The 24183-nt window shown below is 41.3% G+C and overlaps 1 protein-coding gene across 3 annotated transcripts in view; it reads left to right on the plus strand.

The window, feature by feature from the left end:
- Lpin2 (lipin 2) overlaps window positions 1–24183 on the plus strand; it is a 97170-nt gene that overhangs the window by 7367 nt on the left and 65620 nt on the right. The window contains exon 2 of one of the 3 annotated variants that reach the window (XM_042675362.1): window positions 118–233. The gene's annotated coding sequence lies outside the window, so the exon portion shown is untranslated. Of the gene's footprint in view, window positions 1–117; window positions 252–828; window positions 933–24183 lie in introns of those variants that run through there. The other 2 variants (XM_042675361.1, XM_042675363.1) reach the window with 2 other exon arrangements.

The raw sequence follows: 24183 nt of genomic DNA on the forward strand, positions 1-24183 counted from the left end.
TGTGGGTCTGGGTGCAGCTAGGCAGTCTGGCAGCAGGCTGGATCCCCGGGAAGGAACTGTGCGGTTGCTAGGCCCATTGCTGGAGGTCTGAATCAATGCTCATTTCATCATTCTCAGAGCCATGGGAAACATCCTCAGGATGCGCACTGGGAAATGAACCTGCCTCGAGAAGTTACTCATTGGCTTCCACCCCTCACTTGAACACAGCAGTGGACACGGACACCTCGCAGTCGGTATTGTAAAAAGCAGATGTACGACGGGGTTTTGTGGGGGCAGGAGGGGAGACTGATCAAGGTGGACGCCGTCACGTCTTGCGGCATGCTGGAGCCGGCGGGGACTGGCTCTTACTCGCGGGGAGCACGCGAGTGGTTTTCACGTCGTGACCGTGCGTCAGGATTTTCTGGTCCTCGCGGGTGCCTCGCTGCAAGGTTGCCCGGGGCCGTGGGGGGCGGGGGGGAACAGAAGAAACTTTTCTTTTAATGCAATCTCTCGTGGCCGGAAGTGGGAGACGTCGTCGCCCCGCTCGCCGCCCCAGGAGACAGCCGGGGAGCGGGCAGGAAACCCACACGCGCGCTCGGGGCGGCTGCGGCCCGGGGCGTGCCCGCCAGCGCGCGGCGCGCGTCCCCAAGGGCGGGGGAGAGGGGGAGCTCACATCACGTGACAGGGCGGGGCCTGCGCGCTGCCCGCCGCCCGCTCGGCCGCCGCCGCTGCCGCCGCCGCCGCCGCCGCCGCGTCCCATTCATGAGGGCCGCCCGGCTCTGCTGCGGCCCAGGCGGCTTCCACGGTAGCAGCGGCGGCGGCGGGAGACCCGGCCCCACGCGCGCCCCCGGCCGACCCCGCCCCCTCAGCCGCCTTCCGAGGCCGGTCCTCGCCACCTTGGTCCAGCCGCCGCTGCCTCCCCTCAGCCGCCCTCCGGGAGCGCAGCGCCTCAGGTAAGCGAGCGCCGGCGGCTCCTCGCGCCCCCGGCTGCTGGCGGACGCAGCTGGCGGGCGCAGGGCGGCCGGGTGGCAGGCCGGGGGCCCTCCGGGGAGGCGCGGGCCGAGCTGCCCTCTACCCGCGACCCTGCCCGCGCTTCGCCGCCACCGCGCCACGTAGACGCGGCCCCGGTCGCCGCCGCAGGACGGACGCCGCGGGGGTGAGGGGGGGGGGGCTGAGGATCCGGGAGAGCCCCCGGGGCCCGGCCGCCTCCGGGGCGTGATGGTTTCCCCCGAGCCGGCTCCGGCGGGGAGGCCGGAGGGACGGGGCGCCGGGCACGTGATCCGGAGAGACCCGGGCCGGCGAGTTGCGGGTGTTTCTCGGGGGTCGGTCGTTTGCCCACCGCCGCCGTCGCTCCCCGAGGCCGTGGCCCGGGTTCAAGTGTCAGTCGTTCACTCTGCCCCGGCCCCCCCCCCCCCCCCCGGCCCCTCCGACCCCCCCCCCCCGCCCCCTCCGGCCAGTCTTAATTGGTATCCGCTTGGTTGAGACAGTTGTACCCAGGGGCTTCTTGAGCGTGTGTGTGTGTGTGTGTGTGTGTGTCTGTGTGTGTGTCTGTGTGCGTGTGTGCGTTTAATGCCGCGGATCACCTGAACCGACGGACGGAGATTATTTTCATTCAAATTTGGGATGGCCTTTAGGCGACACAATTATGCAAAATGGGGCCAGGGAGATCACCCTTCCTTTGGGAAAGTGCTAGAGGTCTGAATACTTGGAGAGGCTCCCAAGGATTACTGAGCCAGCAGCCGGACTAATTTTTAATGCTAATTTGAAGGCTCACAATCCCCCTCCCAGTTATTGAAAATGAGTTTCTTGCTTTGCTGGCTAGCCTGACCCTGCTAAAGTTCGTTTGCTCTATGTTAAAAATGCTGGTTAATGGCTAAGATTTATTAGGACATACACTCCCCCCCTAGTTTATAATGTTCTGATGATACACAGTCAATTTTGAAGTCCATTTTTGGAATATTTGGCAGTTACATTAACCCCTTAAGGGTTCACGTGTTGAAGACCTGAGGTTGGTTGATGGTTTGCAGTGGCTGAGGAATGAAAAGTGTGGCAGGTGATGATGGGGGGGGGGGGGGGGATGGACGGTGCAGACGGTAGAGCCAGGTGACAACCCTCCTGTAGCTGGCCCTTCCACTGAACTTCCTAACTTTGGCTAGGTTTGACCTGAAGTGGTTGCCCTTCGGGCACAAAACAAAGCTGATTACAAGAGTGGGTGGCTTCTTTCCTCCACTTAAATGTGTAATCAAATGTGGTACCACGAGCCGAAATATCCTTGCTTAAGTGTTAGTAGGTATAAATGTACAACACTAGAAATGAAACAACAGAGTTCTTCTATTTTTTAATCAACAGAGAAGCATTATGTATAAGAGGATCTGGAAATGGGAGCATTTGAAAACCCTTGAGCACTATAATGAAGTACTGTTGAGCAAATAATAGGGTCAGCTGGGGCAGTGCTTTCTTTATTGCTACCTTCTTGTAGCAACAGCAGCGCTCATCACTCCTGCATTGTAATTTTTGGTTTACTGACTGAACTGTCCTAGCTCTGGGTTCAGACTCCCTGAAGGCAACACTTCCCAAACTGCTTAGGACCAAGCTGAGAACTTGGTTGAGTTAAACTATGAAGTAGCAGGCAGTTTGTCCTTTCCTGGGAGTCGGTGGGGATTCCTAAATGAATTCACCGAATTTTCCTGAGTGGTGAGTCTTGAGTGGATAATCTTGGTGGTGCCACACATTGGAGGTGGTTAGAGGTTAACTTTGGCAAATGAACATTAAGTGGGGGTTTTCAGTACTGAAATATCAATATTTAGTTTAAATATTGTTTGGTTCTTTATGTAAACAGCTATTTTTTGTGCTGCTTTGCATGCATAACAAAGCAGAACAATAACTCAAGGTAGATTATAAGCAGCCTCATTCAGGATTTCTGTTTAAGTCTGACTTGAGTCTGTCTTTAAATCATTTCCTTTTTGCTCTGACCTCAGAAACTGTTGCTGTGTTTTGTATGTGTGGGTTGATCTGCCCTGTCAGTTGGTAAGCAGTGGTTTGGAACCTTTATTTTAAAAATCTGTTCTTAGCTGTTTCTAATTTCCTTCATTGCTAAGGAAGTTATTATACTGCTGGCTGAACCCCACGGCCTTCTGAGCTATCATTTGCCTTTTTCATAATGAAACAACTGACAGGTTGGTAGGCAAGGTCTGCAATTGGCAGAACACATATAAATGGTGTGTTAAACCTTGCGAGAGCTTGAAGACACTTATTTTAGGCTACAATGGTAATATTGTGGTGATGACTTGGTAACTAGGTATTTGAATGAGAAGTTGTCTTGGTGGCTTTGCTAAAAGGTAACCATTTTTAGCTCTACCTCTTCCACCTTTGTTTTTTTTAAATTTTATTTTATTATTATTTTTGGTTTATGTGGTACTGAGGAATCCAACCCACGGCCTCATGCCTGTCAGGCAAGCACTGTGCCACTAAGCCATATTTCTACCTCGACCATTGTCTTGATTCGATTCTTTGTCAGTAACATGTTTATTTTTTGGGGGGGGAGGGGGGCTCTGGTTGTGGGCCTGATCTCTGGGCCTGGGCTCTGTCCCTCAGCTCTTCAGCTCAAGGCTAGCGCTCTACCACTTGAGCCACAGTGCCACTTCCGGCTTTTCTTTCTGCCTATGTGGTGCTGAGGAATCGAACCCAGGGCCTCATGTATGCAAAGCAAGCTCTCTACCACTGAGCCACCCAGCCCAGCAACATGTTTATTACAGTAAACATTTTGCATGTGTGAGGTCCTATACTTTTCAAGACAAACATGAGGGAAAGTTACTCCTGGGGTTCAGATGAAGTGGCCAGGTAACTTCATTTCCCAGGTGTCAGCAATGTAACCCTCAAGTGATAGGTTGGTGTCCAGGCCACTTTATTCTTTCTCCCCTTGGGACCCAGCTCTTGATTTGCAGCAGGAAGCTAGGCCCTCCTGTCTGATGGTTGAGTTCAAAGCCAGCCTGGGCTACCTATCCAAGCCTGGTCTCAAAACTAAACAATAACAAAGTTAGGAGAGGAACTCTGCTACAGTGCAAGCAAGATAAGGAAGGCCCTTAACATTCATTTTAGGGTTAAAATGATGAGAAACTTTTTTTTTTCTGATTTGGCTCATTGACTACAGTTTAAAGTCTTTTCTCCTTGAAGCCTTTGCATAATAAATTTCAATGATGTTCTTTGTCAGTTTAGGTTGATGTTAAAATTATTATTATTAAGAGATGAGAAAGAAAGAAAACCTAGTGAAACCGTTACTTCGTCATCTTTTCCTACCTCCATTCACCTTTGTACAAACCAAGATAGTTTATGTGACTGATAAAAGAGGGATCGTATAGAATTCTAGTTAGATTATTTAGGCCACTTATATAATTTGAGAAACTTCATAAATGAATTAGAAAAATGTGTGTATAGATTGTGGGGAAAGGTAGCTTCCAAAACATGATCTTTTAAAAAAATCTTCATATTCAGCATAGAGTCATCTGATAACTTGATTATAATTTTTTCTCCTGCACGAGGAAGTTTGAGGTATTTATTCATTGTCTAGGCTACCATGTACATTTTTCCTGGTTAGAATATAGAATTTCCTAGACAAGATGGGAAGAGGGGAGATTGAGCTGCCCTGGCCAACTGTCTGCCACATAGCCTTGAGGGAAAGCTCTGCTTGTGCCAAAGCTGTGCACCTACTGGCCTTGAAGGTAGTGAGAAGCATTCAAAAGGAGAGGTAGGCAAGCTGCCCAGGGCAAGGAGGAGGATCCTGTGACCCAAAAGACTGTACACTGCTTCTGCATCTTCTATGTGGGAAAAGTCTGTCCTTTATGACCAAACTCTGAGAAAGACACTGCCTAATGCCTGACAGTCTAGCCAATGTTTGAGGTCCTTCTTGCACCAAATCCCAGAGGCTTTTCCAGCCCTCTGACCTGCACCTGCATAGTATATAAGGCTTTCAAGGCAGAAGAACAAGAGCCCCACTGGATGGGCAGAGACTATATAGAGGTGTGAATGTGTTTGTGCATTTGAACGTTTGTGCCTGGCAGAAGTGGGACAGGGTGAGAGGGAACTAATGCTGCTTCCCACACCATGGTATATCTGTGCACAAGCTTTTGGCTTCCCTTTTTGTTCTACTCTAAGTGGGCCTGATGGGATCTCCACCACTACAACCTGAGGGGGTCACAGTGTGTGGTGTACTTCAGAACAGTTCCAGGGTACACAGGGAAGTGAGTTGTGCAAGCATCATCCTTTCTGGGCCATACAACAGTGGTCTGCTCCAGCCCTCAGCCAAGAGGAAAGCCAGAGCGCACAGCTTGCCCTCTGCCAGGGCCCACAGTGTCCTAAGTGGGAACACTGAGGGGAGCTTTCTGTGCTATCCTGTCAGCTTGGGGTAGCAGCAAACAAGAGCCTCTCTAATTATTTTGAATTGTTAGCGCCTATGTACCAGTAAGACAGTTGGATAATTAACATGAATCAAAAGCTCGGAATTAGCTCTTCTTCAATTAGGATGTTTTTCCTACAGATTGAGTCTGTAAATATGTCCTTGTACAGAGACTTGCTTTCTTAAAAGTTAGCCTAAGTCTAGGAATGTTTGGGCTTAGTGAAACATCGTAGGGTATATACTTTTTATTTTAGCATGACAAGGGTTAACCTTTGTTGTTGTTTTGCAAACATTCCAAAATATCTACCCACATATTACATGTCTTAAAAAATCTCTTACCATTTATTTTAGATGACTTATAGGTAGATATATTTGACATTATAGCCAGAATAGCTAATTATATGAACTCTACAGAAATAAGACAGAAATGTTAAACAAACAAAAAGCTCTGTTGTTTAAAATGTGTACTAAAGGCTTAGAGGAAAGGATTCATCTTTAGTTATGGAATTTTCCAAGTGGCTCACCTAGTTCAGAATAACTTACCTACCTAACATTGCTTGAATGATAGAAATTTGGAATTTTGGATTCTTAGTCCACCAAATGGTGCTGCTGCCTACTATTTAGGAACACTCAACATTTCTCTAGGAACTTTTTAATGTTCGTAAAAGATTGTCATCATTACTTTAGTTACATGATTGAATGCCTTCTTTGGGCTAAGCACTGTGCTAAGTGCTTTATATTGTCACAACGCCTCTATAATAGCCCTATTTCTAGGTGAGGATGCTAAAACTAAGAGGGATTTAAAAAAGGCTACCCAGCCACATGGCAGTAATCTCCTTCTGTTGCTCTTCACCTCAGTGCCCAAAGAATGTACAATTCTGATGCATTTATTTGACATTCCCCAAATCAACGTTAAGGTTTTTTTTTTACTTTTATTAGGTAGAACTGAACAAACTATCTTTAATGTCAGCATCTATAAACTGGTAATAGAGGAATAGCAGCTACTTAATAGGAGCCTTGGGTTTCTTTGATCATTTATGTATGCAAGGCCAATTGTGCTAGAGAGAGAAAACCAGCCAGGAAAACAGTGAAGGAGATTGGTCCCCACCTCAAACACTTGGTGCTGGCTCTGGGACCAGTTGAACACTATGAATATGATGTTCCTCTGTCTACCTTTCACTGTATGAGCTTGTCATTAGGCCTAGACTGGATCAAGTATCTAAAAGCTAAATTTTTCATACAACATGGCCTCTGAACTCAAGCTAAATATTGCTCCCAGACTTAGCCTAAGAGTATTGGAAGTAAGAAATGGGCAGAAGAAATTTGATTATTTGAGACATTATCTGTCAGTATCCATCATAATGTCCTCTTCAGGGATTTCCCTGGTAGGGATTTGAGTAGGTTTCTGATTTGAGTAGATATGTACCTTAATCCTGGACTGGCACAAAGATAAGCAATGTCAGAGTTGGATGGGGCTCCCAGCCTGTTCTCTGTTCAGAAATCTTTATTCTATCATATTGTGTAGCTAGCAAAAGCCACCAGTGCAGTTGACTATCAGACTTTTCTGAACAGGTCTTTATTTATTTTTTTCAGATTTGCCTTTGGAACTAGTGACCTTTTTTTCACTAGATCATTTGACTCACCAATTACTGTATCTGTATACTTGCCTGTAATGGAGTTTTACTTACTGATTAAATGAATAACTTAAAAACCTTTATTTGTACAAATATATTCAGGCCTTTAGGACTTCCAGATTTATGAGTGTAGTTTTTTTGAGGTGGTACCAGAATTTGAACTCAGGACTTTTAGCTTAGTTGTCTGATTGCTCATGGCTGGCTGACACTACCACTTGAGTCATACCTCCAGCATAACTTTTTGCTGTTAATATTGATGAACTTTTGTTGCAAAGCTAGAATGGAACTTCAGTCCTCTGAAGTACCTGGGATTATAGGCATGAGCTATCAGTACCCAACAAATTAATAAATGTCCTTTTTAAAAAAAGTCCATTAGTTGTACAAGGGGATTCCTTTGTAACATTTCCACACATGCATATAGTATGTCAATCACACTTCCTTCCTCTTCCCTATCTCACTCCCCCTTCCCAAATTATTTTCAACAGGTTATATTGCTCTGTCTTCATATATGCATATAAATTAAGGAGGGCCATATCCATCCTCCTTCATTCCTCACCCCCATTTAGCGCTCTACCCTCCTGGTACCCACACTAGACAGTGAGTGGTACCAGCTTACTTTCTTATCACTCATTCTTCCATTTTTTAAGTTTGTTGTAATTGTATGGTGAGGCTTCACCCTGGTTTTGATGGATATACTTTTTTTAACTTGATTTTATTTATTTATTATTATTAAGTAATTATACAAAGAGGTTACAATTCCAGTAAGTCAGGATATGAACACAATGCATCTTGATCAATGTTATCCTTCCATCATTTGTCCCCATTTTCCCCCTTCTTGTCCCTACTGTCAAGTTAAGTAGTTCATTTTATACATAATGTACATTGAATAGAATGAGTGTATTTATGCACCTTTCCTCCATTATGTACCCTGCCCTTTGTTCTTCCCCAAAACATGTTGCTGCTTTCTGGTATCCATTTTGTTAAACAGTTCATTAGTTGTTCATAGGAGTTATGCCTTTTGACTTCTCTTTTAAATATACCATCCTTTAATCCATTTGTGTCTATATGCTTAAGGTCCTGTATATGTTATCATGTATGATTGTATTTTAGATCTAGCTTCCACTAGTGAGAGAACACATAGGCCATTTGTATCTGAGTCTGACAATGTTTTCTAGGTCTGTTCATTTCCCTTCAAATAACTTATTCTTATAGATGAGTAAAATTCCATTATGTATGTGTACCATATTTTCTTGATCCACTTATCTGTTGTAGGGCATCTGGGCTATTTCCATAACTTGGCTATTGTGAATAGTACAGTAATGAACTTGGATAAGTGTCTTTACTATATCCTGACTTGTAATATTTTGGGTAGATGCCCAAAAGTGGTTATTACTAGATCATAGGGGAGTTCTGTTTAGTCTTTTTTGAGGAATCATCAACTTGAGTGGTTTCACTAGTTTACATTCTCATCAACAGAATTAATTTTTCCCTGAATCCCCACCAGCATTTGTTGTTGTTAGTATTCTTATTGGAATGAGATGGAATCTCACTGTTGTTTTGACTTGCGTTTTCTTTATGGCCAGGCATGTTGAGCATTTCCTCATGTGTTTATTGGCCATTCTTGCCGCTTTTAAGAAGTCTCTATTTAGCTCCTTTGCCCATTTATTAAGTGGATTATTGACTCGTGGGGAGTGTTGGTTTCTTGAGCTCCTTGCATAGTCTGGATACTAGACTCTTGTCAGATATATAACCAGTAACAATCTCCCAATTTGTTGGCTGTTTTCGTTTTTGTTTTTAACTTTGCTGTACAAGAGACTTCAGTTTGATGCAATACCATTTGTCGAGTCTTTCTAATTTACTGAGTCCCTGGAACTCTATTCAGAAAGTTTCTGCCTAAGTTCTAATGTCTCTCCTACTTCTTCCTGTAGTAATTTCAAGGTTTCAGGTCTGACATTGAGATCTTTGATCACATTGAGTTCATTGTAGCGTGAGGAGACATCTAGTCTTCTACATATGGATGCACACTTTTTCCAGCATCATTTGTTGAAGAGGCGTGTCTTTTTTAACATAGGTTTTTGGCTTCCTTGTCAAATATCAGATGACTATAAGAATATGGTTTTATTTATGGGTCTTCCAGTCTATTCCACTGGTCTTCAGACTATTTTTATGCCTATACCAAGCTGTTTTTGTGTTAGAGCTTAGTAGTAAAGTTTGAGGTCTGAAGTTGTGTTACCTCCAGCATTGTTTTCTTTGCTCTCCCCTCCCCCCACCAGATTTGCTTTGGCTATTAGGGGTGTTTTGTGACTCCCTATGGATTTTAGGATTGTTTCCCCTCTCTTAGTAAAGAATGACATCAGAGTTTTGATGGGTTTTATAAATTGCCTTTGGCAGTATGGCCATTTTTGCAATACTAATTTTGCTGAGGCATGAACATGGGAGGGCTTTGTACTTCATGCTGTCTTCTTTAACTTCTTCAGATTTTTGTAGATTTTGCTGTATTGGTCCTTCACTTTCTTTCTTTTTTTTTTTAAATGTTTTTTTATTGTGAAAATACTGTACCTAGGGGTTACAGTTACATGAGCAAGGTAATGAGTTCATTTCTTATCACCTACTCAACTACACTCCACCCCCCCCCACACACCTGCCCACCTAAATTGTAAAGTTTGTTTTTCAACAGTGTCTTGTACATCTCATTGTTACAATGGGTCAACTTGTATCCCTATTTAAAAGTTTTGTTTTTTCCCTTCCCCTCCTGAAATTATACTTGATTAGATTTATTTCTGGATATTTTATGTTTTGTGAGGCTGTTGCAAATGGAATTGTTTTCCTGATTTCCTTCTGTCTGCACATTGTTGGTATACAGAAAAGCTACTGATTTTTGTGGGTTTTGTGTCTTGCTACTTTGCCAAAGTTATCAATCAACTTTACTAAGCTTAGGGGTAGAGTCTCTAGGGTCTTTTAGATATAAGAGAATATTATCTGCAAATAGGGATAAGCTTGTCTTCTTTTTTACCCTGTTTAGTTCCCTTTAATGTCTTTTTTTTTCTTTTTTCTTTCTTTCTTTCTTTTTTTTTTGTTGGTTGTGGGGCTTGAACTCTGGGCCTGGGCGCTGTCACTGAACTCTTCAGCTCAAGGCAAGAGTTCTACCACTTGAGCCACATTGCCAGCATTCAGGTGGTTAATTGGAGATAAGAGTCTTGCAGAAAAAACAAATTGTTTAAATAGGGATACAGGTGGACCCATTGCAACAATGAGATATACAAGTCGTTATGTCGAAAAATCAGCTTTATAACTTTGGAGGAGGAGTGGGGAGACTGGAAGGGATGGGAAGGGGAAACAAAGGAGGAGGCAACAATGCTTGATAAGAAATGTACTCATTACCTTGCTCATGTATTGTAACCCCTCTGTACGATATTTTCACAAAAAAAAAAAAAAAAGTCTTGTATGTTAGGTTTTTAAAAAGAGGTTGCTGAGTAAGAACTGCAGCAGCACGCACGTGGTATTCAGGTAAGGGGTAGGTTTATTCAGTAGACCTGCTGGGACCAGGCAAGGTTGGCACTCCACGTGGTTTTGAAAGGCCTGGGAATGAGAGAGAGCTGGGAAAGAGAGGAAAGAGCTAGAAAAGAGCAGAGAGAGGGGTAAGAACAGTAGCACTCACGTGGTATTCAGGTAAGGGGTAGGTTTATTCAGTGGACCTGCTGGGACCAGGCAAGGTTGGCACTCCACGTGGCTGGGAAAGAGAGAGGGAAGAGCTAGAGCAGAGAGAGAGCTAGAAAAGAAGAGCAAGAGCAAGAGCTAGAAAAGAACAGAGCGAGAAAAAGAGAGAGTCTGGGCCTGGGCTAGGCCTTATGTAGGGTATGGGCGGAGAAAGGTGTGGCCACATCAAATTCAGATGTGACCTCAGCAGATGCAGATGTGACCTCTTCCAGGTGTTCCAGTTGCCTAGGTAACGCAGGTACTGGGTGGAGACTTTGCTGCGAGGAGGGTGGAGTCTGCTCACCATCCAGGAGCGGACCTTACATTGTAGACTTTCCTGCCTGGACTGGCTTTGAATCGTGATCCTCAGATCCTCAGCTCTCAGCCTCCTGAGTAGCTAGGCTCTCTTTAATATCTTTCACTAGCCTTATTACTCAGGCTAGGAAGTCCAGTATTGTCTTGTTCCTGATTTTAGAGGAAATAGCTTGTGTTTCACCACTGAGTATGATGTTGGCTATAGGTTTGTCATAGATAGCCTTTATTATGTTGAGGTATTTTCCTTTTATTCCTAGCTTATCCAGAGCTTTTATCATAAAAGGATGTTGAATTTGGTCAAAACCCTTTTCTGCATCTATTGAGATGATTATGTGATTCTTCTTGACGTTCTGTTAATGTGTGAATATACTTTTTTTTTTTTCTGGTCCTAGTGCTTGAACTACAGGCCTGGGGCTGCCCCTGAGCTTCTTTTCTCAAGTCGAGTGCTCTACTTGAGCCATGGTGCCAAGTAGTTTATTGGAGATAAGAGTCTCATGGAGTTTCCTGCCCTGGCTGACTTGAAACCAAGATCTTTAGATCTCAGCCTCCTGAGTAGCTAGGATTACAGGCAGGAGCCATCAGCATAGGTGTGAATATACTTTTGATACATAGTTTATTCAGTTGTTTCCTCTTTTGTAATGGGTATGACAATACCTGACTCTGGGGATTAAGGAGGACATATGTTGATCTGTAATTACCCAGAGGTCCAGAGGTCAGCAGAAGGCTGGAGCTCCAGGGAAACCAGAGATATCAAGAGTTCAATTATAGGGCATGGGTAAAAGGTGAATTATACAGCTTTCTTGCTCAGAAGTAGTGTCTCCTTTTATGTTAAGTAGTTTCAAAATGGAGAGGGATTGGGAAGAAAACACCAAATGATTGAAAATGAGAAAGCAAAAAAAATGTGTTGGGGATAGCCTCTGTTTATATGTTTAGTGTGAGAATATATTTAGTTGATTTTTTATATATATATATAATAAACCATTTTGTGTGCTTGCTTAAATTCTCTTCCTTGGCTGGAAGCCGGTTGCATACACGAATCTTAGCTACTCTGGAGGCTGAGATCTGAGGATCACAGTTCGATGTCAGTCCAGGAAGAAAAGTCCCCATGAGACTCCTACCTCTAAGTAACCAATCAAAAACTGGAGGTGGCTCAAAGTGCTATCTTTGAGCAAAATAGGTCAGGCCCTGAGTTCAAGCCCCACAATTGACAAAATTTTCTTCCTTGACCTATTAATGTTTTTTGTCATAGGGTCAAAGTTAACAATTTTATATGTACTACGTGTGTTTCTAAACGTCTTGTGATCTTTGCCATCATTTAATCAGTCTTTGTATCTAGTACAATGCAGGTGAGTACATAACTAAAAGAAAAAGAATGTTATGGTAAGTTCATAAAGCCTCTAACATTTCTCTACAAACTGATTTTCATAAATGGGTGCCTGATATGGTAGATTACAGAAGTACTCGAAGTTTCTTAAATTGCATTTTTATCTTTAGTTTGTACAAAGGAGTTGCCATTCATCTAAGTTTTATTTTCTTCACTAAAATATACTAATAGGGCTGGGAAGGTGGCTCAGTGGTAGAGCCCTTGCCTTGCATGCATGAGGCCCTGGTTCGATTCCTCAGCACCACATAGGCAAAAAGAAAAAAGACGGAAGTGGCGCTGTGGCTCAATTGGTAGAGCGCTAGCCTTGAGCTGAAGAGCTGAGGGACAGTTTTCAGGCCCAGAGTTCAGGCCCCATGACCGGACCCAAAATAAAATAAAATATACTAATATTCCTGTGTTATTATGGTGGCAGATTGAGTCTTCTGAATGTGGTCTTTCTGAATGTTGGCTAATTTTTTCACTGGTGTCCTATCCCATGAAATGGAAAAAGGCTTTTTTGTGTTAACATGTTCACTGTCCCAGGTGAATGAACTGGATAAAATCCTGACAAAGCTGGAACTCTACCGCTTGAGCCACAGCTGTACTTGCAGCTTTTTACTGGTTATTTGGAAATAATAATCTCCCAGACTTTTGTGCCTGGACTGGCTTTAAACTGTGATCCTCAGATCTCAGCCTCCTGAGTAGCTAGGTTTACAGGCATTCCTAACTTAACAGGAACTTTGCTGTGTTTAATTTCCTGGTTCATTCATCTGAAAATGAAACATAACCTAAAGCTCAAATGGACCACAGATGCTAATGCTGAGTATTCTTTCTTTCTTCTAATAATTTTTATTCTTGTCAATGATTGTTTTTCATAAAGCAGTATCACATAATAGCTTTTCATCTTTAAAATTGTGAAATATAGCTGGGCGCCAGTGGCTCATGCCTGTAATCCTAGTTACTCAGGAGGCTAAGATCTGAGGATCATGGTTCAAAGCCAACCTGAGTAGGAACATTTTGAGACTCTTATCTCCTAATAATTAACCACCAGAAAACCAAAATTGCACTGTGGCTCAAAGTGGTAGAGAGCTACCCTTCCATGAAGAAGCTCAGAAAGAGTGCCCAGGCCCAGAGTTCAAGCCTCATGACCAACCAGGGGGGGAAAAAGTGAAATATATTGTTTTTGTAGTTGAAATGTTTAGATAATATTGAGGTTTAAAGTGACCATTACTAGTCTTCCTTACTACCAACTACCATGTTCTAGGAAAAACGTTCTTATTTTGACTGTTTCTTGTGAGTTTTGCCTGTTTTTGTGCACTACTGGGAATTGAACTCAGGGCCTTATGCCTTTTAGTTTTTGTGTTCAAGGCTAATGCTACTCTGCCATTTGAGCCACACCCCACCTCTTAGCCATTGGCTGATTAATTGAAGGTAAGAGTCTCGTGTTTGCCTAGGCTGGATTCCAACTATGGTCTTAAGAGCTCAGATTCCTGAGTAGTACAGGCTCTTAGGGTTTTAGCTTCCATGCCATTCCATTTTAAACATTCTTTGCAGATATTCCACTAGGCAGGATAGGACTCATCTTTTTCATAATCCTCATGTGACATACATTTTTTTTTAATTTAATTTTATTTTATTTGAGAACATACTGTACAGAGGGGTTACAATTACATGGGCAGGATAATGCATACATTTCTTACCAAGCATTGCAGCCTCCTCCTTTGTTTACCCTTCACCTCCCTTCCCAGCCTCCCCCCTCCCCCCCACCCAATCATACCCCCCTCCCCCCCCCCCCCACACCGACATTGTAAAGCTGGTTTTGACATGACATTTTGTACTTCTCATTGTTGCAACAGGTCCACCTGAATCCTTAAACGACTTGTTTGTCCCCATCTCCTCCACATGTTATACTGACATCAAATATAGTGAAAGCGGGGGTTACACTGTGGGGGAGGGACATACAAAGTACATTTTCTTTTAATAACCTAATGTAATTATAATATTTTACTTCCCCAAGTTTTGAGTTTATATTTTGACTATTGTTCAAAACTAAGCATGTTTAGTGATTTTATTTCCTTACTACGAAATTTTATTTTCTCTTGTCAACAGCTATTGGCTTTCATTTTGGAGTATGAAAATTCTAGCTCCCTTTTTTTTTTTTTTCCTTTTGCAAGGGGGCAGGAGGGTCAGTCATAGCATAGGGCTTGAACTCAGCCTGGGTGTTCTCCTTGAGTTTTTTCACTTAAGGCTAGCACTTTACCACTTTGAGCCACTGCTCTACTTCCGGTTTTCTTGTGCTTAATTGGAGATAAGAGTCTCACAACTTTCCTGCCGGGGCTGGCTTGGAACCATAATGCTCAGATCTCAGCCTCCTAAGTAGCTAGGAATGCAGGCATGAGCCGCCAGTGCCCAGCAAGCTCCCATTTTTCTGAATACAATCCTTACCTTGTCCTGGATATTAGTCATTTCTCTTGTGTTGGAGCCTTGCCCTAGGTCTGGGTTCTTCCTTCCTCTCACTGCTCTCCTTCTTTATAGAGGGCTATTCCTGCAGCTTTTCCAGAAAAGACTCATAGAACATAAATTCCTTAAGATATTATAGGTCTTAGATTTTTCACTATTTTAACTTTATATGTCATTGATAGGTTACCTACAGACTGCTAAGATAGAAAGTTTTTTCTTAGAATTTTGAATTGTTTTTGGTTAAAGTGCCAAGCCCTTTTTATTTTTTTCTCCATTATATCCTTTCCTCTCACATTTTTGTAGCACCTGTACTGTATCTCATTTAAAAGTATCTCTTAGCAGGCACCGGTGGCTCATGCCTATAATCCCAGCTACTCAGGAGGCTGAGATCTGAGGATGGTGGTTCAAAGCCAGCCCAGGCAGAAAAGTCTGTGAGACTCTTTATCTCCAATAACCACCAGAAAACTAGAAGGGACGGTATGACTCAAGTGGTAGCGTGCTCACCTTGAGCTGAAGATCTCATAGACAGTGCCCAGGCCCAGAGTTCAAGCCCCACAACCAGACCAAAAAAAAAAAAAGTATCTTCTGCTAATGAAGTATGTTGGTTTGTGATTTGCTATCCTGTCTTTGGGCAAGACAAGGTCAGGGACGAATGGAATATGAAGGAAATACCTTCCTTACCTGGCTTTACAGTGAACCTTCATTCCTGGTCTTGTTTTGTTCTTTGTACCTGGCTAATAGGTAAGTATGTCACCAGAAACTGCAGGCTAGAGGGCATAAAAACACTCAGAATATAGGTGCTCCTCTGGCTTGGAGAGGCTTCTCCCCATGTGTAGGATCAACTTCTGTGTATCTGTATGAAGTTGAGGAAGGGGTTGGCACCTAGTGCTGTATCTCTGATTGAGAGTGAAGCCACGTGTATGTGGCATTTCTCAAGCCATTGCTGTTACAGAAGCGCTATAGACCATTTTTTATGTTGTGATTACTGTAAGGACCACCCGGGTGGACAGGTGTCTGGAACAGGGCTTTCAGTGGAAACTTTCAATTTGGAAATCCATGTATATCTGACTCGGGGAAATATTCTTGTATGACTTGTTTGATAGCCTTTCTTCTTTTGTTTCTGTTTCTGCTTTCTAAAACCTAAGAATCAGATACTTGGGGCTTGGGACTGTTGGACTGATAACTTTGATATTTGTTGCCTCCTTTATCTTTGCTAGACATACAGGGTTTCTAAGCCTTCTATAGAGACGTTTAAATTTTACTATTACATTTTAATTTCTAAGACCTCTGTTCTCAAATGTTCGTTTTTATTAGTGTTCTATTGCAATTTTCGGATTCAGTGTTTTCTCTTGCATCTGACAATATTATGGTGTTTATGAAACTTATTTGCATTGCTTATTCCAACAAATGGCTTATTTGTTTTAATTAGTCTTTTATAGTAATCCCTCCTCAGATGTGTGGTATTTGTTGGCTGTTTGTTTATATGTAAAAGTTCCAGCCAATTGGAACTGCTCTGCACGTGAGCTGGACTAGTGTAGGGTGGCTTTCACAATGGGCAATCAGAAAGGGGATTCCAGTATCAGTATTTATAGATCCTTTCCCTATTCCTCATGATGTATTCCTGAGAGAGGAACCTGCTTAGTATTCTACTGTAAGTAGCAATGATCTGGAAGCAGAGGAGTAAGGGTGAGTAGTTCTTAAGACCTTCTTAGATTTCTGGAAAGTGATTCATCTTGTTTCCTGTTGATGATTTTTCCTGTGCCTACTCTATCTTGATTTGTAAGTCAGTTATCACTCTTCTGTTCATTATATTACTTTTAATATTTTAAAAATAGTTTTGCAGAAAAATATCATATAAAGTTCCCATGTAGCATGCACCTGAGCTTCCATTGTTAACATCTTACATGAATTTGCCCTATTTGTCAGTTAATGAGCCATATTAATATATTATTTGTAACCAAGGTCCATAGCCTAAATAGTCTAACTAGATTTCCCTTGTTTTTACCTAATGTTCTTTTTCTATCCTCAGACTCCTGTCCAGATTACCACCACATCACATTCAGTTGTTAAGTCTTCCTGTATTTGAGGGTGGAATTTCACACAAGAAATTTATAAGTTCATCTAGTAAGCTTTATACTAAAATAGACTCAAGGGTGTTTATTTTATACAGTGATTATAACCTTGTTATATTATGCTATGTTGACCAAGTCATTCTAGTTGTAGCCACTGAGAGTGCTTTCATTTTGTTCCTGTGTTCCTTTAACATGTCCCAACAAATTTGGAGTTGGTGTTTCCTGTTGTTGCTATTGCTTGTTTTGAAATGGATCACACTGTGTTGTCTAGGATGGTATCAAATTTGTAAGATCAAATAATCCTCTCACCTTAGCCTTATTTGCCACCATACCTGGTTTACTAGTTGGGTTTTGTTTTACCCACTTACTTTATTACCTGGTCCTCCTTCCATTTTTCTTCTTCCAAAAATTTGACCTTTTCATTTCCTGTCATCTCATCTATTCATTTCCATTGTCCTTTTGAATTGCCCTTTTGTATTTCTTTATTGTATGGTTCATGTGTATGTTACCTTGCTAGGGCTGTAGTAATAAAGTATTGAAGACTGAGTGGCTTAAACCACACCATGTTACTGTGCTAGCATTCTAGAGACTAGGAGCTTAAGCAGGAGTGGTGCATACCTCTGTACCTTCTGGTAAATTGATGTTCAGTATTTGGGGTTCCTTGGCTTATAGATGACATTACCTACCCCTGATTTCTGCTTCGTGTGTGTGTGTGTGTGTGTGTGTGTGTGTGTGTGTGTGTGTGTGTGTGTGTGTGTGTGTGTGTGTGTGTGTGTGTGTGTGTGTGTGTGTGTGTGTGTGTTCTTGTATATTGGCTTAGGGCCTACCTTAACTTCATTTTAACATGGTTGCCTGTAAAAGTTCTTTTTCCAAATAAGGTCTCACTTACTTTTTTGGGAAGGCACATTTCAATCTATAATGAGTTTCAAGAGAATGGAGACAAAGTATGTGGTATTCTCTAGATTAACAGGATGTCTAGTTATATTGAGAATTTTAAAGGTGCTTTGAGTGATAACCTTCCATCTTCATTGAAGATCAGAAAGAAGCCTTTATGAAATAATTTTTAGATTATAACTAGAGACTTTTGTTGGGACTTGTGACTGCTAAAACTTCTGCAGATTTCTGACTGTTTGATAACCTAGCATCTGAGTCATCTCATGATTTATTCCTGCATTGTTTCTAAAGTAACTTGAGGATTGGCAAAATGACTTAAGAATGTACAGAGCAATGTGTGGTGTGAGAGTCAGTCGTGTCTGCATAGTTACCTGACCATAATCAGCCAAGTTCTGCTTCCCTCAGGTTCATTATACTCCTATTTTTACACAAAGCCTTTCTGGAGGTTTTTTTGTTTTTGTTTTTGTTTTGTTTCTTTTAATACTCTGCCATACATGTTTCTACTTTGGTCTTTGCATGCCTTTTCCTAAGGTAGCCATCAACTGCCCTTCCATCCTTTTTGGCAGTGCCTTTATTTCCCCTTATTTAATTATCCCAGACTAGGATTTGTTTAAAAAAACAACATCCTGTTGCTATTTTACTTCTCCCTTCATTAGGAAGGTGTATCTTGAAAGCCAGGCTCACAGCTTGGTCCCAACCTCTTAGAATAAACAGTGCCTGATTTAACAGAATATAACATTGTGGCTAAACAAGTCACTGAGTAAAACAAGGTTTATATTTTCATGTCCCTAGTATTGGTTCACTGACTTGCTGTTGCTCTTGGAAGAAGTCCTTCTTGTTGAAGTAGCTCAGTATACTCAATGTGTCTGGTTGTGATAACACATGCTGCAGCCTTAAACTTTTCCAAAGCTGCAGCCCCATCTGGAGTGATATGCAGTACTGGCGGCAGCAGTGAAATTGGTAAGAGCACTGTTTCCAAAGTGTCTCTCTTTACCCAGCCAGATGTCATCTCAAATCTGGGAAGGGGACCACTGTAGGAGTAGCTGGAACAGCCCCTCCTACATATTTGAAGCTCTTAGGAGGTCTCAGGGGATTCCATGCTGAATAAAGCCAGGCAGGAACAGGAACTGTGTTTTGATTACCACTGGGGAAGATTCGCTGAGTCTCTTCTCATTTCCTAGGGGTCCTCTGCAGATGTACCACCAGACGATTGGAGTTGGGAGATTACTACTACTTGGATTCCTCCATGCCATGTTCTATTTTAACTAGTACAGGGAAACTAGGTAGTTTCCAGATTGAAAAAGATAATGTGTGCCAGTCAACTAGACTCCTCTGTAAGAAACAAGGGCTGCACTGATAGGTAAAGGCAAAAGAGATTAAAGTTGTTTGAAAAAATGGGAGCATGTGCTGCAAAGTGGAGAAATTCTCCTGAACATATCTATGTTATTAACTAAGTAAACTGGTGAATTAGTGCTTTTTTTTCTTTTTTCCAAATTACATGCTTTTGATAATCATGGAAGATCTTTCTTTTCACTTGCCAGAGTCATTAAATCATAATAGAACAAGCAGCATGTGAGGTTGCTGAAACTGTTTATTTGGCAGAAGCAGCCTTTTAAACAGAACTACGGCACTGTCTTCATCATGGCTCACACTGCAGGGTGGCAGTGGCTAATCATCCCTTTTGTATTACCGTGAGATTGATGTAGCTTTGACTTTACTAATAATGTTCTCTTGAATTATGGTTAGGATTAGAAAAATTAGGAAACTTTCCAAAGATAAAGCATATATATTTATGACTTATTGACTCTGATATGTGTTACTCAGAGGTTTGTTGTTAGCTTTATACATAGCAGGAAATTGAGATTTTGATGGCTGAGGGAAGAAATTTGAAAAATCAGGTATCCTTGAGGAGGGGAGGATATGCAGCATGGTTTTGTTGTTTGGGGATCAATATTATGTATTTATGATATTCAACAGAAGAGGCCAACTGTGGTGGGTGGGGGCAGTGAAGGAGAGGGAGAAAAGTGTGGTGTCTTTTTTGCAGTTTATGATAGCCATTGGAATGGTGATGAGATATAATTTATGGACATTACTTACATATAACATATTTAACACTATTAGTTTAAAATTTAACTGTAAGAAAACTTCCAACTTCTATTAAAAAACATTGACTGTGGAGCCCTGTGATTAAAAATATATTGCCTTGTTTTGTTTTTTTGTTCAATACTGGAGATCAAACCTAGTGGATTAGGCATGCTAAACAACATTTCTATACCTTTGAGTGACACCTCTAGCCCGTATGTTGCTATTTGATGAGCAGTACTCTCTCTCTCTCTCTCTCTCTCTCTCTCTCTCTCTCTCTCCCTCCCTCCCTCCCTCCCTCCCTCCCTCCCTCCCTCCCCCCATGCTGTCATTCTGGAAAATATTCAGAAACAACTCTCCTTTTTAAATTGTTTTCAAAGTCTTGAAAACAAAGTTCATTTGCACTTAGTGGTAGAAAATATTTACGCTTCAAGGTAGATTAGGATCATGGAAATAACTAAAAACCATTCAAAGTAATATATGTAGAATAGATGAGTCATGTTTACTTCTGGATTATGAGGTGTGACCATACGAGACATTAGCTGAGAATAGGTTTTTACCTTAAACCAGTCCATTCAGCTCTAGGGTTCTTCTGACCCATTTAGTCTTCTGTTGCTTTTTAAAGTGACTGGAGTGTGAATTAGGCTCATACTCTTTGTACAAATAATCTGAAAAGACAGGATTCAATGAGTTGGAAAATGATTTGTAAAACCAAGAGACATTAGACCTGTAGATTGAAATAGGAATTTAGGAAGTTAGTGTACTTTCCTCACTCAATATCCTCACTGGATATTGAGCTCCTAGATGCAGGCACCTTGACAGTTTTGTATTAAGCATAGACTGACATCAGACTTGAGGCTATTTAGTCGATTTTTTGTTTTTGTTTTTGAGGTTTGAACTTAGGGCCTGGGCCCAGTGCCTGAGCTCTTTTGCTCAAGGCTAGTGCTCTACCATGTGAGCCACGGCTCGATTTCCAGTTTTCTGGTGGTTAATTGGATAAGAATGTCATAGACTTTACTATTTCGGTTAGCTTTGAATCTTTATTGTCAGATCGTAGCCTCCTGAGTAGCTAGGATTACAGGTATAAGACACCAATGCTAAGCTTGCTTTGGTTATTTTTGGAATAGGTTCTCCTTTTTATGCTTTCCATTTACCTGGAATGCCAGGCACACATTACAATGCTTGGCTATGGTTAAAGAAAGGGGTCTTGGAGACTTTTTGCTGAACTGGCTTGGATTTCCAAGTTTTAAGTAGCTAAGAGGCATGAAGCACCACACTTGGCTTATACTTGATTGTGTTTTTGTTTTTTTGTAGGAAGTAACTAGTGGTATTTAGTAGAGCTAAATGCTTAGGAGAGTCTTGTTTTCATAGTGTCAGATTATTGTACCCAGAAAGATGCATAAAGATTATTCAGAAATTCTGGATTTTTTTGATGAGGATATCGAATGTTTTGTTACAGAGAGACACTATCTCAACCCCTCACCTCAAACAACCTGAATGTCATTGCTATAATTTTTCTGTTATACAACTTGAGAACTTCTGATAAAATAGGGAGATTCACTGCTGAAGTCAATAATCTAAGAATTCTGAATATTTTAATTTAAATATCACTAGTTAAATATTTATAAGATTATGTCTTTGTTGCTTTGTATGTCCCTCCCCCATGGTATAACCCCTGCTTTCACTATATATGATGTTGGTATATGTGGAGGGGAAGGGAAAAAACAAATCGTTGAAACAGGGATACAAGAGGACCCATTGCAACAATGAGATGTACAAGTCATTATGTCGAAAAATGAACTTTACAACTTTGGTAGGGGGAATGATACAAAGGGATGGGAAGGGGAAACAAAGGAGGAGGCTACAATGCTTGATAAGAAATGTGCTCATTATCTTACCCATGAAATTGTAAGCCCTCTGTACAGTATTTTCACAATAAAAAATAATTATAAAAAATAACAAAACAACAGGAATAAAAGAAACTTTCCAGTAATGAAAAAAATATATCACTAGTTAAATAAGTTCCTTACTTGGTAAGACTTAAATGTAGCATTAAAAATTCTTAACATTGTGAAAATAAATTCCTTGTTATTCTCTTAGCAAGACAAATACATAGTTTCTTTTCCTGCTTATTATTTCCAGCAGAACAAGTGAAGCTGCATACAAGAATATGAAATGTTTTAATTCTGGCTTGGGATTCAACAGAGGTTGAGATGCATGAAATGTGTTGAAACTGTTTTAAAAGGGGGGAGTGGGATGGGAGAAAGTGATCGGAGTAAGATTATGCTAATAAAAATAAAACAATAAATTTTTTTAATTGTGAATAACATCCATTGGTTGTGCAAGGGGAATTTCATTGGGACATTTCTAAACATGTATAGAAAATATAAGGGGTAACCTTACTCCGATCACTCTCTCCCATCCCGCTCCCCCTTTTTAAAACAGTTTGAACACATTTTATTCTATTTCATACTACATAGACCATATTCATCCTCATTCACCTTGGAGAATTCTCTGTTGTTGTTTTTTTTAAGTAAAATACGATAAGTAATTGTTTGAAAAGAGTTGAAAGAAATTGCATCAACAAAACAGTTTAAGCATCATTAGTTTTTCAAGTGTTGCAAAGACTCTCAAGTTGGAAATGTCATAAAGACCCAACTATGGAAGGAAATACTCTCAGGAGTGAAGGAACATGATCAGGGTTGACTAGGACCCTACAAAGTACTAATCTCATAACTTTGTGATAATTTTCACTTATATTTTCTTTGGATTGTGATAATGATAAGATTTGCTCATACACTTTCATTTATTTGTTGCAGTTTTCTGGCGTTTTAAGTCATCTCTGTTTTGATTCTGATGGGGGAAAACCCAACACTGTTTCCTCAAACACCTTTGCTTATCCTTGGCTGTGATACACTGGAATATGCTTTGAATTTATATAGCAAAACAATTTGTTTCTGTAATGTTTAAAATCATTTTACTATTTTAAAATCATTTACTATTCAGAATAAGACTGCATCTCAGCATGATTTGCTTTCCTTTTTCCTTCCTTTCCTTCCTTTATGTGGCCCATATTGGACTCCAAATTGAGATTTTTCTGCCTCAGATTTTTTAGTGTTGGGGTTGCAGGTGTCAGTTCTCCAGCCATGACTTCAACAGGATTTCTTGAGTTTAAATACATAGACCCAGTACAGAAAATTTCTTGTGTTTAGTATGTCATTGTATGCATTGCCATGCAAACTGCTATTTAGAGATGGAATGAGGGAATAAAAGACATTGACCTGCTGGGAAGGTGGCTCAGGTAGAGCACTTGCCTTGCATGCATGAGGCCCTGGGTTCGATTCCTCAGCACCATATAAGCAGAAAAAAGCCAGAAGTGGCTCTCTGGCTCAAGTGGTGAAGTGATAGCCTTGAGCTGAAGAGCTGAGGGACAGCACCCAGGCCCGGAGTTCAAGCCCCACAACCGACAAAAAAAAAAAAAAAAGACAATTACCTAATTCAGTGGCTCACACCTGTTAATTGTAGCTGCTTAAAAGGCAGAGATTTGGAAGAAATGTGGTTCAAGGCCATTTTGGGCAAAAAGTTCTTTTTCGTATGTCTGCTAGCTAATGGGGGTTTGAACTCAGGGTCTTGTGTGCTGTGCTTTAGCTGACACTCTACCACTTGAGCCACAACTTTAGTGGGTAATTAGAGATAAGAATCTCATGGACTTTTCTGCCTGGGTTATCTTTAAACCCAGATCATCAGATCTCAGTTTTCTTAGTAGCTAGGACTATAGGAGTAAGCAGCTGACACCTAGCTAGGTAAAAGTTTTTGAGACTCCATTTCAAGTAATAAAAAGCAGGGCACATTGGTACACATGTGTTACCCAGCTATTTGAGAAGCATACATAGAAGAATTATTGTCCAGGCTGGCCCAGTTATAAATGCAGACCCTCCTTGAAAAAAAAATAAAACCATAAGCTACACTATTCAAAAAGAAATGTACTCATTGGACATGTAATTGTAACCCCACTGTACATCATCTTTACAATAACATTTAAAAAACACACACAATTGGTATGTATGGCTCAAGTGGTAATTCCTGAGTCTACTAGTATTGCTGAAGAAGAAAAGGAATGAAAGCATAGAGAGCATAGAGGTGTAGCTGAAGGGGAAGAGTACAGTCATGGTATGTCCAAAGATCTACATACAAAAATAAAAAGACATTTAAAAAGAAACAACAGGTTCTCTCTTCCCAATTAATAAGTTAACTCTTTGCAGCTCACCAAATAAGGTAGCCAAGACTCCAGGGTAG

Source organism: Dipodomys spectabilis, unplaced genomic scaffold (assembly GCF_019054845.1).
Source record: "Dipodomys spectabilis isolate Male_0828 unplaced genomic scaffold, ASM1905484v1 ptg000024l, whole genome shotgun sequence".
Taxonomy (NCBI): Eukaryota; Metazoa; Chordata; class Mammalia; order Rodentia; family Heteromyidae; genus Dipodomys; species Dipodomys spectabilis.